Consider the following 15,258-nt stretch of genomic DNA (forward strand, 5'->3'; position numbering starts at 1 on the left):
CATAGAAAAGTACTTGTACACAGTATGTTGGTTGAATAAATGAAAGGACATGTTCCCTGAATTCCTACTGTGTTAACTGTCTTCCTTCTATTAAATTTTCTCATGTTTCACCATTTTCATTCTTAACTTGGCCTGACCTGTGCCCTGATTAAATCTTCAATCTCAGGGGTCATTATGCTCCCTTTGCACACTACTTGAGGATTACTGAATTCCAGTTCTCTGAATCCACCCTACATGCTCACAGTTCCGTGCTCTGTTCAAGAAGTTTTTAATGCTTCCTGGAATAATCTTGGTGCCTCTTTCTCTTTTCCTTTTCTTTCTTTCTCTCTCTCTCTCTCTCTCTCTCTCTTTTTTTTTTTTTTTGGTCTGTTCAGCTCCTCTTCCTCCTCCAAACTCAGCTTAAAAACTAGCATTATATGGAGTCTTCCCTGACCACTTCCCTCTGGATTAAATTTTTCTTCTTTTTTCTCTCATCATACGTCATGAATCCTTCTCTTACAGCATTTATATCACCATGTCATGCATATCATGCATGCTTTCTTACTTTTCTACATCTTCCTCTGATTTGTGAACACCTCAAAGATAGAAACTATTTTCAACTTTTGGGTCCCTACCACCAAACACAATGTCTGTCATTCATTATTAATGCATCAGTAGGAATTTCAGTTATAAAGCAGGATACACCCATTCATCTCCTTTGCTTTATAGCATTGTTCTCCTTTTATGATATCATTTGATTTTTTATATAAAATAATTGCATTTCTGACAATGTTGCCTTTCTTTACATATTTTCTTTGAAAAGTAAAAGTTAAAATATCACTTAATAGCTACAGATTTGTGTCTAAAGGAAACTAGAAGCCCCAAAATGGGTGGAAAGGTTTAACTTGTGGGGTTTTTAGTTAAACTTCTTTTTCTGTTTATGTAGCATCACTGCTCTCTGCTTCAGTGTATGAGCAGAGAGTTCCTGGTGGGTTGGGAGTCCGTGAACGGAGGCTCCAGATCTGATGGATGAATCACTGGTGGTGACTGTGGGCTCTGCTGATTCAGTGAACAATTTTAGGCAAAGTAGATGATCCAGTCAACCTTGGACTAATTCATGCTGTTTTCTACTTCTTTTGCCCTTTGTGTGTGTGTGTATATATATATATATATCTCCAACCTACTCATTAACTGCTGAATAGAAAGAAACCTAGGGAGAAAGAAATGTAAGCTAGAACATAGTTAGGATTGTCTCTGAATGAAAACTGATTCCAAAGGCATTTAGAGTAAACCTATGTCATCTCAATGCCAAACTCAAATTAGCATATGTATCTTGTCCTCTTATTTTCTTATTTCAAATAAGATTAGATAATCTCTTCTGTCTACCAGTTTTGAACCTAATGGGCGATATTCCCAGAGGAGACAATATCTTTGAATTACTTTTTTTTTTTAACCTGTATTTTGGTTTAATTTTCCTTCTCTGATCCATTTTTGTCAATAATACTTGATTCTTTCTTTGATACTTTTTTTATATTAATCTTTCTTTTCGCTGTATTGGTAATGTCAGTTCTCTTCAGATAGTAGTCTTTTCATAAACGGTCTTAAGTATGGAAAATGGAGTTTCTGGCTACAACTTACTTTATTATGCTTAGGACTCATCACCCCTCAGAAACCCAGATATCCTCATAAAATGGAGCTATATTCTTTTATCTGTAGCACTTTTGAAGGTTAATCATAGTAAACAAATACTCTTTAAAGTACCATATGTATCTTGACTAAAAATGTAGACTGTAAGAATTATTATTAAAGCACCTTAATTTTACATTTTAATGATTTATAACTGGAAGGAGTAACATATATTTATAGGACAATGTAAAAATTGATGAATTCTTTAGTGGTCAGCAGAATAATAGTCTTATAATGTAATTTTGAAAATGGATAATCTGGGGACAGCTGGGTGGCTCAGTTAGTTGGGCAGCTACCCTCAGCTCAGGTCGTGATTCCAGAGTCCTGGGATTGAACCTGCATCAGGCTCCTTGCTCTGTGGGGAGTCTGCTTGTCCCTCCCCCTACTCTTGTGCAATCACTTGGCTTCTCTCTCTCTCTATCTCAAATAAATAAAATCTTAAAAAAAAAAAAAAGAAAATGGATTGTCTACTATGTGTAGGACTCTACTAAACACTTGGAGAAACAAATACATATGTTAGTGTCTCTGTTCTCAAAGGGTTTATATAGCAAATTATTTTTATTGATTTTTTACCGAGTTTTTAAAAGTTGGCCTTACTTGGTAACAGCTGACATTTTTTGAATAATGGTGACATGCAGTCACTGTGTGTGGGATTTAAAGCAACAGGGGAAGCTTCTGTGTGTTTGCAGTATAAGGTCTGTCTTCTCAGTTTCTTGCTTAGTGAAAAGCTCTTGATCATCACATACTTCAATAGGAGAAAATAAACTCTCTTTCCAAAATATGAAAGCTTTTTATATGGGTGTAGGTGAATACATTAGTATCTGCCACTTTACCTCACTTTACTGCATTACAGGAAGTCACAATCATTGAGAATAAATAATAATTTGTCGACATATGGTGGTCTTGTTTGACTAAAACTAATAATCACTCAATGGGACTCTGCCCTTTTGTCAGATTTGATATTCTCATTGTCGAGTTGTTTTATGTTGATGAGCACATTGGGATATGTTTTTTTTCTAAAATTAAATTTTCCATAAGAATTATGAGCATTTTATGCATTAACTTGAATGGGTTACAGGGTGCTCAAATATTTAGCTAAACACTATGTTTAGGTATGTCTGTGAGGGTGTTGAGGGTGTTTCTGAATGAGATTAGGATTTGAATTGTTGGACTCAGGCAAGAGTTTGTGCTCCCCAATATAGGTGGACACATCTAATTATTGAGGAACTGAATGGGGAAAAAAAAAAACAAAAACAAGAAAAACATGGGGGAGATTTATTCCTTTTGTTTTTAAAAATGGCAAATCACTTCTTTAAAACAATGGTTCTCAGCAGTACCATCTAAAATTATGTTGCCTAATCATTCTTTTTAAAATCTGAAAAGTGCCAGAGAAGTTAACATGTGATCTATACTATGTATGTTGTTAGAAGAAATTTATAGAAACAAATTTTATTTTTAGGAGGGATCTTAGAAACCATCTTCTTCAAGACTCTGCCATCCCTCCCTTTCATCTCTTCTTTCCGCTTTATAGATGAGAAAACAAAACTGATGGTGACTAAACAATCTGGCTAGGATGAGGCAGTTGGGAAGACAGTTTTCTTAAGTCTTCTTTCAAGTACAACTGATGCAAATTGGCAGATTAGTCTCTAGCCCCCAGAAACAGCAATAACAGAGACATTGGCCTTATTTGCTTAACTGAATGAGCTGCAACATCAGTCTTCTCTTGCACTTGGACTGTGATTTACACCATTGGCTTTCCTCGTTCTCAGACTTTTTTTTTTTTTTTTTAAGATTTTATTTATTTATTTATCTGTCAGACAGAGAGAGAGAGAGAGAGAAAGCACACACACACAAGCAGGCACAGTGGCAGGCAGAGGGCAAGAGAGAAGCAAGCTCCCTGCAGAGCAAGGAGCCTGATGCGGGACTCAATCCCAGGACCCTGGGATCATGGCCTGAGCCAAAGGCAGTGACTTAACCGACTGAGCCACCCAGGCGTCCCTGTTCTCAGACTTTTAAACTAAGACTGAACTACACACTGGGCCTGCAACTTTCAAATGGCAGATAATAGGACTTCTTAGCCTCCATAATCTCATGAGCCAATTCCTTCTGGTAAATCAGTCAATCACTCTGTCTACCTACCTATCTATATATGTAAATCTTTTACTGTTGGTTCTACTTCTCTGGAGAACCCTGACTCATACAATAGTTAACCCTTTAGGTCAAAGAACTCCCAAAAAGATCTTCTCTTTGGCTAGCAGTATGAGGGAGGAGGATCCATATTGTCTTATCTCACTGTTCTGCTTCTAGTTGTCCAGATCTGTGCAAGAGTCTGAAAGGCTAAATCTCTGAAGGAACTCTATAGTTTGACCAGGTTAAGAGACAGAAAGGGGACTCTGGAATCAGTGAGTGAGGGATAAATACATAAGAACAGAGAACTGGAGAAGGGGATTCCTAATTTTGTGTATAAACTAACAAAAGTCCCAAGTTTGCCCACTTCTCAAGCTGTGCTTGGGCAGACAACACCCTAAGTAGCATAGCAAAATCTTTGAGAAGAGAAGGAACATATAAAATCCCATTCAAGTTCTAGGCCAACTCCTGAGTGACTCATGTGATAAGCACACATAAACAGCACAGCAAGAGCACTGATGACTAAATGGATATTTAAGTCACTTTTCATAGAAGGCACCACAGACCTTATAGTCTGGACTTAACCAGGTGATTTCCTTCTACAACAAAGAAACAAATTAATAATTTCCACATAATTTAACAGAACACAAAGACTCAAAACATATTTAAAATATCCACAATACAATCCCAAATTACTCAATATTTACTGACAACCAGGAAAAAAAAAAAAAAAAGAAAAAGTAACCAATTGTCTAGCTAAAGACAATAAACTGATGTAAACTGAAATGACCTAGGTGCTGAAATTATCAGACCATGACTTTAAAGCAGCTCTTGTGACCACGCTTCATGAAGCAAAGGTGACCACTGTTGAAACAACTAACAAAATGGAAATTTTTAGCAAACTGAACAACAACAAAAAAAACTATTAAAAATGGAAATATTGTTATTGAAAGATATAATATCTCAAATTTTTAAAATTCATCAGGTGGATATAGGAGCAAAATGAAGTTGAGAAAAAGAAAAGCCAGTGAATCTTGCAAATATGAATCAAACAAAAACTTCTAGCAAAGGTAGGATGGCTGGACCTCAGTTAAAGAAATCATGCAATGCCAACTATGTAAAATTCATCAAAAACAAAAATGAGGACCACATAGTGAAAAGGTGAGGAACATTATAGTAGCGAATATGTACATTTCATTTTATATGCAATTAGCTTTGAGATTATGTACAAAGTAGGAAACACTTTGAATTTAAGTGTCTTCATTTTTACTTCATAAGAGGTATGAGGTTTCAATGGACTAATAATAATATATAAAATTCAATGAAGTGTAATAACTTCTAGTGTCTTATTCCTGAACTATTTTGAGTCAAACTATATTTGAGCTATTTATGGTTCTATTCTAAAGCTTGATTGAGATAATTAGCATGTGGAAGCGAATTTCTAATGCATTTTCTCTAAAAATTTATTTGACCATGAAATCCTTTTTTTCCCTCATGAAACAAACAGCAGTATATTGTAGTGACTTCAGCTTGAGAAAGATGATTGAAAAGATTTTTTATACTATATGTCTGTAATGCTACCAGAAGGTTATATTCACAAACAATGCCTCTTGGGTTCCTAGAATTGCACTTAACTGACTAGGTCCTAATATTTTGGTTTATATCTATAATCAATAAAAGGAACAAGTTTATGTGAAACAAGTCAGTATTTATTTGAAAACTCTGAACCTGTGTGTTTTATTACCCTACATTATAAAAATACTACCAAACCCCAGAAGTGGGCTGGAGACAGACATCTGGTATGACTGTAGGCACTGTTAATCAATAAAACTTCTCAGGGGATAGCACAGGGAAAGACCCCTGAAGTTTTGTGCTGCTGCATCTCTTGTAAATGACTCATCTCACTCAACTCAAGCCCAAGGCAACCTCGGACTGGCCCATTAACAAAAAGAACCAAATCCTGCCCACAACAGGAAAGAGAGCCTGTGCAGACAACTGGCCTAAGGGATAGACTGGCTCAGCCACAAGAGTAGAGCACATGCAACACACAAAAGAAATACCCCTCAAGCACCAGGTTCTGGGGATCAGGAGACATTGTACTCCAGGGGTCTTAAGACCACTACTTTGGAGAGAGGAGATGTAGCTGACTTCTGTAACCCATAGAAACAGACACAGAAAGGGGAGCTTGGGTGGCTGTCAGTTAAGCATCTGCCTTTGGCTCAGGTCATGATCCTGGGGTCCTGTGATTGAGCCCTGCATCTGGCTACCTGCTCAGCAGGGAGCCTGCAGCCTGCTTCTCCCTCTCCCTCTGCCCCCCCCCAACATACTCTCTTTCTCTCTCTCTCTCAAATAAATAAAGTCTTTAAAAAAAAAAAAGAAGAAGAAGAAGAAGAAGCAGACACAGAGAGACAAAGTGAGGAGTCAGAGGATATGTTCCAAATGATAGAAAAGAACAAAATCACAACAAGAGACCCAAATGAAACAGAGATAAGTAATATGCCTGATAGAGAAATTAAAGTACTATTCATAAAGATACTCCTGGGCTTGAGAAAGAGTAGAGGACCTCAGTGAACCCCTTCACAAAGAGATAGAAAACATAAAAAAGAACTTATTATGGAATAACTCAATAACTGAAAATAAAAACACACTAGATGGAATATATAGCTGACTAGAGGACGCAGAAAAAATGGATCAGTGACTTGAAGACAGAGTAATGGAAAGCAATCAAGCTGAGCAGGAGAGAGAAGGAAAAAAAACAAAAAAACATAATAAAAAATGAAAACAGAGAACTCAGCAATACCATCAAGAATAATATTTATATTATAGGGTTCTGTGAAGGAGAAGAGAAAAAAGGGGGCAGAAAATTTAGTTGAAGAAATACTACAGTGGAAGGAAACAGAAATCTATATCTAGGAGGCACAAAGAGTCCCCCCCCTTCCAAAATCAACCCAAGGAGTCCTATAAGTAATTAACCTATAAGTAATTACAAAGTGTTTCCCAGATAAACAAAAGTTAAAGTAATTCATAACCACTAAACCAATCCTACAAGAATTGTTGAAGGAGACTCTTTGAGTGGAAAGAAAAGACCAAAAGCAAGAGTAGGGAAAGTAGGAAGTACAAAAAAATATATATATATGTATATATATATATATATATATACACATATATATATCTGTAAAAATCAGTCAAGAAACTCAGAAAATGAAAATGTAAATTATAGCATATACATAAAATATATGGAGAAGAGGAGTAAACAATGGGTTCAAACTTCAGCAACCATCAACCAAATGGAAACCACAAATCAAAAACCAGTAATAGATACACAAAGAATAATGAGAAAGAAATCCAAGTGTATCACTAAAGAAAGGCAAGTTATCATGAGAAAAGAAAATAAAGGAGGAAAGGAACAGAGAAGAATTACAAAAACAAGCATAAAAAAATTAACAAAATGTCAATAAATACACACCTATAAATAATTACTTTGAATATAAATAGACAACATGCTCCAATTAAAAGACAAAGGGTGATGGGATGGATAAAAAAACAAAACACATCTATATGCTGCTTATGAGAGACACATTTCAGACCTAAAGACACACGCTGATTGCAAGTGAAAGGATAGAAAAGCATTTATCATGCAAATGGACGTTGACAGAAAGCTGGGATAGCAATACTTAATCAGACAAAATAGACTTTTTAAAACAGACTGCAACAAGAGACAAGGAAGTACAATATATAATCATAAAGGGAACAATCCAACAAGAAGATATAACAATTGTAAATATTTATGCACCCGAATTGGGAGCACCCAAGTAAATAAAGCAGCTAATAAGGATAAAGGAACTAATTGATAATAATATAATAATATTTGGGGACTTTAACAACCCACTTGTATCAATGGATAGATCACTCAGACTTCTCAGAAAATAGAAATGAAATAGTAGCTTTGAATGACACATTGAATCAGATGGCTCTAACAGATAAATTTGGAGAATTCCATCCTAAAACAGCAGAATACACATTCTTTTCAAGTGCGTATGAAACAGTCTCAAGAATAGATTACATATTAGGCCCCCAAATAAGTCTCAACAAATTAAAAAGATTGAAATCATACCATACATTTTTTCTGACCACAATGTTAAGAAACTAGAAACCAACCACAAGGAAAAATCTAGAAAGAACACTAATAGTAATATGTGAAGGTTGAATAACACACTCCTGAAAAATGAATGTGTCAACAAAAACTCAAAGAAGAAACCAAAAAATACATGGAGATGAATGAAAATGAAAACACAACAGTCCAAAATCTTTGGTATGTAGCAAAAGCTATTCTAAGAGAGAAGTTGATAGCAATACTGGCCTACCTCAAGTGCAAGAAAAATTTCAAATAAACAATCTAACATTCCACTTAAAGGAGCTAGAAAAGAAAAAAAAAAAAAAACCCAAAACTAGTAGAAGAAAGGAAATAATAAAGATTAGAGCAGAAGTAAATAAAATAGAAACTTAAAAAAAAAAAAAAAAGTAGAAAAGATCAATGAAACCGGTAGCTGGTTCTTTGAAAAGATCAACAAAACTGATAAACTTTTAGCCAGATTGACCAAAGGGAGGAAAAAAAAAAATGAGTGAGAGGGAGAGAGGGAGGGAGAGGGAGAGAGAGAAAGAAAGAGAGAGAGGACCCAAACAAAATCAGAAGTGAAAGTGGAGAAATAAGAACTGACAGCATAGAAAGGATTATAAGAGACTTTTATGACAAATTATATGCTGACAAATGAGACAACTGACAAGAAATGGATACATTTCTGGAAATGCATAACCTCCCAAAACTGATTCAGGAAGAAACAGAAGATTTGAAAAGACCAATTACCAGCAATGAAATTAAATCAATAATTTTAAAAACTGCCAAAAAAAACAAAGGTCAGGACCAGACAGCTTCAGGTGAAATTTACCATTTAAAAAAGAATTATTCCTATTCTTCCAAAACTATTCCAAAAAATAGAAGAAGAAGGAAAGCTTCTGAATTCATTCTATGAAGTCATCATTACCCTGATATCAGAACCAGATAAAGGCAGAACAGAAAAAGAACTATCGGCCAATATTTCTGATGAACATAGATGCAAAAATCCACAACAAAATATTAGCACACAGAATCCAAAATACATTAAAAAAATCATTCACCACAATCAAGTGGGACTTATTCCTAGGATGTAGGGTGGTTCAATATTCACAAATCAATCAATGTATTACATCATATCAAGAACACAAAGGAAAAAACTATAAGATCACTTTAATAGATGCAGAAAAAGCATTTGACAATGTATAACATCCATTCATGATAAAAATCCTCAATAAAGTAGGTTAAGAAGGAACATACCTATACTAATAAAGGCCATGTATGAAAAACCCACAGCTAACATCATACTCAGTGGTGAATAACTACTAAGGTCCCCTAAGGTCAAGAACAAGACAAGAATGTCCACTCTCATTGCTTTTATTCAACATGGTACTGGAACTTCTAGTCATAACAATCAAACAAAGGGAACAAGATGAGTCTAAATTAGGAAGGAAGAGTTAAAACTTTCACTATTTGCAAATGATATGATGCTATATATGGAAAAAAAAAAAAAAAAAGACTCCACCAATGAACTACTTGAACTGATGAGTGAATTCAGTAAGGTTGCAGAATATAAAATCAGTGTACAGAAATCCATTACCTTTCTATACACTAATAATGAAGCAGCAGAAAGAGATTAATAAAACAATTCCATTTATAATTGCACCAAAGATAATAAAATAGCTAAGAATAAACTTAAATGAGGAGGTGAAAGATCTGTACTTTGAAAACTATAAAACACTGATGAAAGAAACCGAAGATGACACAAACAAGTGGAAAGATATACCATGCTCATGGATTAGAACAACAAATGTTAAATGGCAATACTACCCTAAGCAATCTATGGATTTAATGCAATCTCTAGCCAAACACCAAAACCGTTTTCACAGAACTAGAAAAAACAATCCTAGAAGAACTTGAATAGCCAAAGTGTCTTGAAAAAGAATAAAGCTGGAGGTATCACAATCCCAGATTTTAAGATGTACTACAAAGCCGTAGTAATGAAAAGAGTACAGTACTGGGACAAAGACTAGACAAATATATTGATAGACAAGAATAGGGAGCCCAGAACTAAGCCCATGGTAACACAGTCAATTAATCTTAAAGTAGGCAAGAATATGCAATGGGAAAAGACAGTTTCTTCAACAAATGGTGATGGGAAAAGCTACATGCAAAAGAGTGAAATCGGGCCACTTCCTTACACCATACAAAAAATAAGTAAACTCAAAATGCATTAAGGACCTAAATGGGACACCAGAATAAAATTCTTAGGGAAGAGTACTGATAGTCATTTCTCTGATATTGGGTATGGAGCACTTTTCTAGCTATGTCTCCGAAGGCAAGCAAAATAAAAGCAAAAAGAAACTATTGCGACTACATCAAAATAAAAAGTTTCTGCATAGCAAAGGAAACAATCAACCAAATTAAAGACAATCTGCTGAATGAATGAAGATCTTTGCAAATTATATATCTGATAACATGTCAGTATCCAAAATACTTAAAGAACTTATACAACTCATCACCAAAAAGGTCAGTAATTTAAATGAAATGGGCAAAAGGCATGAACAGATACTTCTTCAAAGAAGACCTCCAGAAACATGTAAAGTTGTTCACATCAGTCATCATTAGGGATTTGCAAGTCAAATCCACAATGAGATACACCTGTCAGAATGGCTAAAATTTAAAAAAAAATACAGAAAACAACAAATGTTGTCAAGAATGTGGAGAAAAAGGAACCCTCTGCACTGTTGGTGGGAATGCAGATTAGTGGAGCCGCTGTGGAAAACAATATGAATTTCTTTAAAAAATTAAAAACAGTACTACCATATGATTCAGTAAGTCCACTATTGGATATTTACCCAAAGAATATGAACACATTAATTCAAAGGGATATATACACCTCTGTATTTATTGAATCATTATTTACAATTGCCAAATTATGGAAGCAGCCCAAGTATCCATCAATAGAGGAATGGATAAAGAAGATGTAGTATATTTATACAATGTAATATTACTAAGTCATAAAAAGGAATGAAATCTTACCATTTGCAACAACATAGATGGATCTAGAGAGTATAATGCTAAGAAAAATAAGTCAGAGTAAAACAAATGCCATATGATTTCACTCATTATGTGGAATTTAAGAAAAAAAAATAGAACAAAGACAAAAAGAAACAAACCAAAAATAAATTCTTCGGTATAGAGAACAAACTGATGGTTACCGGAGGGGAGGTAGGTGGGGGGATGAGTGAAATAGGTGATGGGGATTAAGAGTACATTTACCTTGATAAGCACTGAGTAATGTATAGAATTTGAATCACTATAACCTGAAACTACATACAACATAACACTGTATGTTAACTATAATGGAATTAAAAGATAATAAAATAAAATAAAATGCCACCATAACTGATTCATCTGGAAATTAGAGGCAAGAAGATGTTTTCCCTCATAAATTAGTTTGCTACCTAGAAATGGAAAATTCTCTTATCCCATTTATTTTTCCTTCTCACCTCTGTATTAGAAAAAATTCATAGGTATTACATATGCTCAAATGTAAAAATCTCACTCAGCTACAATTTTTAGGGGTTTTTTTCTTCTTTTTTTGTCTATGGTTCATGGTAGTTGCCTTTGAATTGCATTGATTTTATTGCATTTAATTGCATTGATTGTCAAAAATGCTTTCTGGAAGTAATAAAAACCATGAATCCTCTATGACACATGTTGTTTTTCCAAAATGGTTTTTGTGTTATATATTCTTTTAATTATTCTCTTCCTTCCTAGTATATCCCCTGATTGGTAACTTCTGGAAATCAATAGCACAGTTAACTTTTCATTTTTTCCTCTATGCAAGTCTCATCTTTGTCACCATCACCAACCCTCACCATAGTGCCTAATAGGACTGATGATGAATTGTTTCATATCTTGAGTCAATAGTGTGTAAAATCTCTGAACATTGGACAATTTGCATTATTATACAGCCAACATATTTTCAAATAGCTGCTGTGTTCCAGGAACTTGGTCAGGTACAGAGATACAGGGATAAATAACTATTTTATTACCTGCAAGTTGTTGCTAGAATATTTTGTGGATAGTGACTAAAATCACAGTAGCAAGTGATAAATTTTTATACTAGGTGAGATATGAGGTGTTAGAGTACAGATGGTGCATTTTTATATTGATTTGAAATGGTGAATGAAAAATACTGAGATTTGTAAAAAACGGATCAGAAAGAGCTTTATTTGAAATCTGAAAAATGGATCCAGTAGAAAGGAGGTATTAAATTTCTTAGGACTCGGGGCGCCTGGGTGGCTCAGTGGGTTAAAGCCTCTACCTTCGGCTCAGGTCATGATCCCAGGGTCCTGGGATCGAGCCCCATATTGGGCTCTCTGCTCAGCGAGAGGCCTGCTTCCTCCTCTCTCTCCCTCTGCCTGCCTCTCTGCCTACTTGTGATCTCTGTCCGTCAAATAAATAAATAAAATCTTTAAAAAAAAAATTTCTTAGGACTCTATATTATCTGGGAGTCATATAAAAAGTACTTTGCTTTTTGCATTTCTGTTCTTAACATGTACATACAATTTTACCTTGTTGCTTTTTTCCAAATAAGAATAGTTAAATATCATTCAGTAATATTCAAAGTTTAACAAAAATTTAATTCATTGTTTTTATTCTTTTAATGTTTATAATTACCCAATAACATGTATTTATTATTACCATTTTAGAAAAGAGCAATCAAAAGTAGAGAAGTTAAATGAGTTGTGTAGATAAACCTGTATAACTAGGAAGAGGGAAAACTGAAAATTGAACCCCATTCCTCTGATTTAAAAACTTTATTCTCGGGGCGCCTGGGTGGTCCAGTCATTAGGCGTCTGCCTTTGGCTCAGGTCCTGATCCCAGGATTCTGGGATGGAGCCCCGCATTGGGCTCCCTGTTCTGCGGGAAGCCTGCGTCCTCCCCCCGCCCCCACTCCCGCTTATGTTACCTCTCTCACTGTTTCTCTCTCTCTGTCAAATAAATAAATAAAATCTTAAAAAAAAAAAAAAAGAAACAACAACAACAAAAAAACCCTTATTCTCAGTGCTTCGAATTGTAATTGCTCATCATTTTGGTTTTTGCCAGCATCTCCAAATCTTTTCAGAAAACAAAAGAAATATGTTTTCAATGGAAGCAGTTTTAGCTACAAATTTTTGTATTCTTCCCCATGTGCATTCTCTAATATCAGATATACTTCTCAAATGTTTTATATATTTGATTAAAAAAATAATGGAGTGATCCTTTATTACATACTGGGCACTTCTTTTTCTTTGGAAGGAGATGATAAGTATGTTAAATTGAGAAGGATGAAATTTCAATTCACCGTATAGTTTATTTACCTGGAGAAAAGAAACAAATACAAGTTACATTTTGGGTACCTGACAAGAACCTGTTATTTTCAAGAACTGGACTTCATTCTATCTGTTCAAATTTCTACACACTTGAAATAATTCAGTCCCAATTAAATACAAGTACCGAAGTAGAATGACGAGCAGTGTTGATGGTTCGGGCTAACTAGCTGCCGATGACATTTAGTGAATATCTTGTTTATGAATATGTTGATTAGAAAATACAAGGCGTGATCACCCTGCTGGGTCATCTGGTGAGAGGGTAGAGTAATTTATTTCACATTTCTTCTTAATGTTTCTTTCTATTTTTATTTTGGGTTTGTCACCTTTTTCTCCTAGCTGACTAAGGAGATGTTCTATTCTACATACTAATTGTAAATTCGCCTCTCTCCAAAGTCATCCGATTTCTTTTATGTCTTCCCTGGCAGCTGCAAGAGAGAGAGAGAGACAAGATGAAGCCTTTCTACTGTCAGACACTGACAGAGCAGAGAAATATAGACAGATGGATAACAGATAGTAGGGTTCTAACTACCCTACAATTTATTGAGGCAAATAGAGGAGAGTTGAGTGGCAAATTACCTACACTGTTCACAAACCAGCAGGCAGCCCTGTTTGCCAGCTATCCAAATTGTTTCTGGGTAATTTGGCACATTTCTACTTTGTTGTGCTATATCTAAAGGTATGACTTTGAGTTTTCAAAATCTCCTGTTGTGAAAGATCTGCCCAATAACAAGCAATATCTGGAGTGTGATATTTAGGGAAATTTACCTTTACTTCATCATCCCAAAAAGAAGATTGAAAGTGTGATTTTTTTAAAGCATTAGAAGGAAGAAATAATTCTAAAGAATATTTATAGAGTTTTTGTTTCCATTTTAAAAATCACCGTCTCTAATAGTCACACATCATGGGAATTAGAATTTGATGATGATATTGATAGATGTCAGATACGGAAGTTACTTGTTGCTTTTCAAAACCATAGATTTTTTTTTTTTTTATTTTTATTTTTTTACCTTGAGGCAGAAATAGTTGAGAATCACATATAGCAATACTATAGGCTAGTGAATAACAAATTGGTGTTCTACAGAAATAGTTTCATAAAGATACTCTGGGGGAAAAAAAGAAGGTAGTGAGGAAATCTGGAGTTTAAGTTAGTGCAGGAAAAACAATGTTTCGCAGGTGTTTATACTATCAGATTCTGTAGAGCCTATTACATGCTATTATTCACCATGAATCTCATGGAAAACACTGATTTTGCTATGCATAATAATCCATGGAACCTGAAATAAATGCCATAGACAATAATGTGACTCAGGCATTTTGGTAGTTTGGTCTTTTTTTCTTTTTTTCAAAAAGGACACCTGCCCTTTGGAGCTTTGTGTTCACACTGAAAACTTTTATTCAAACATAGAGGATATTTTAGATTGTAAAAATTATTATTATTATTATTATTGAAATGATGAACATTTGAAACCAAATGCTTGTTATAATGGTTTAAAGTGGCTCATTCAGAATTAATAAAACATAGTTTTGACGATCTGTTAGATATCACATGGTATAATAGACACCAGGGATGTAAGGTTAAACAACATAGAAGTAACCACTAGCTTCATGGGGTCTCCAGTCTAGTTAATAGATTATTACAGTTTACCTGCTGACCTCAAAAACATTACAATGTAAAATGCCCCAAACTGAAGGAATCCTCTTTCCCATCCCCTACTGCAAACCCAGTGCTCCGTATTTCAGTAAATGGCATCATCAAATGTCGGAAAAGTTCAGAAAAGTCAGAAAGCTGAAGTAACCTCGACTGTTTCACCTTCCCCACCTCCCACCATCAGTCAATCATTAAGTCTTGCCAGTTCTAATTCCTCAGTGCCTTTCAATTTCTGGTACTTCCTTCAGTCATCTCTGCCTCTGTTCTAGTACATCATCTAATATTTCAACCATTTCTGTAGTCTGGGGACATATGTCCCCATA

The sequence above is a fragment of the Martes martes genome (assembly GCF_963455335.1).
Source record: "Martes martes genome assembly, chromosome: 1".
NCBI lineage: Eukaryota > Metazoa > Chordata > Mammalia > Carnivora > Mustelidae > Martes > Martes martes.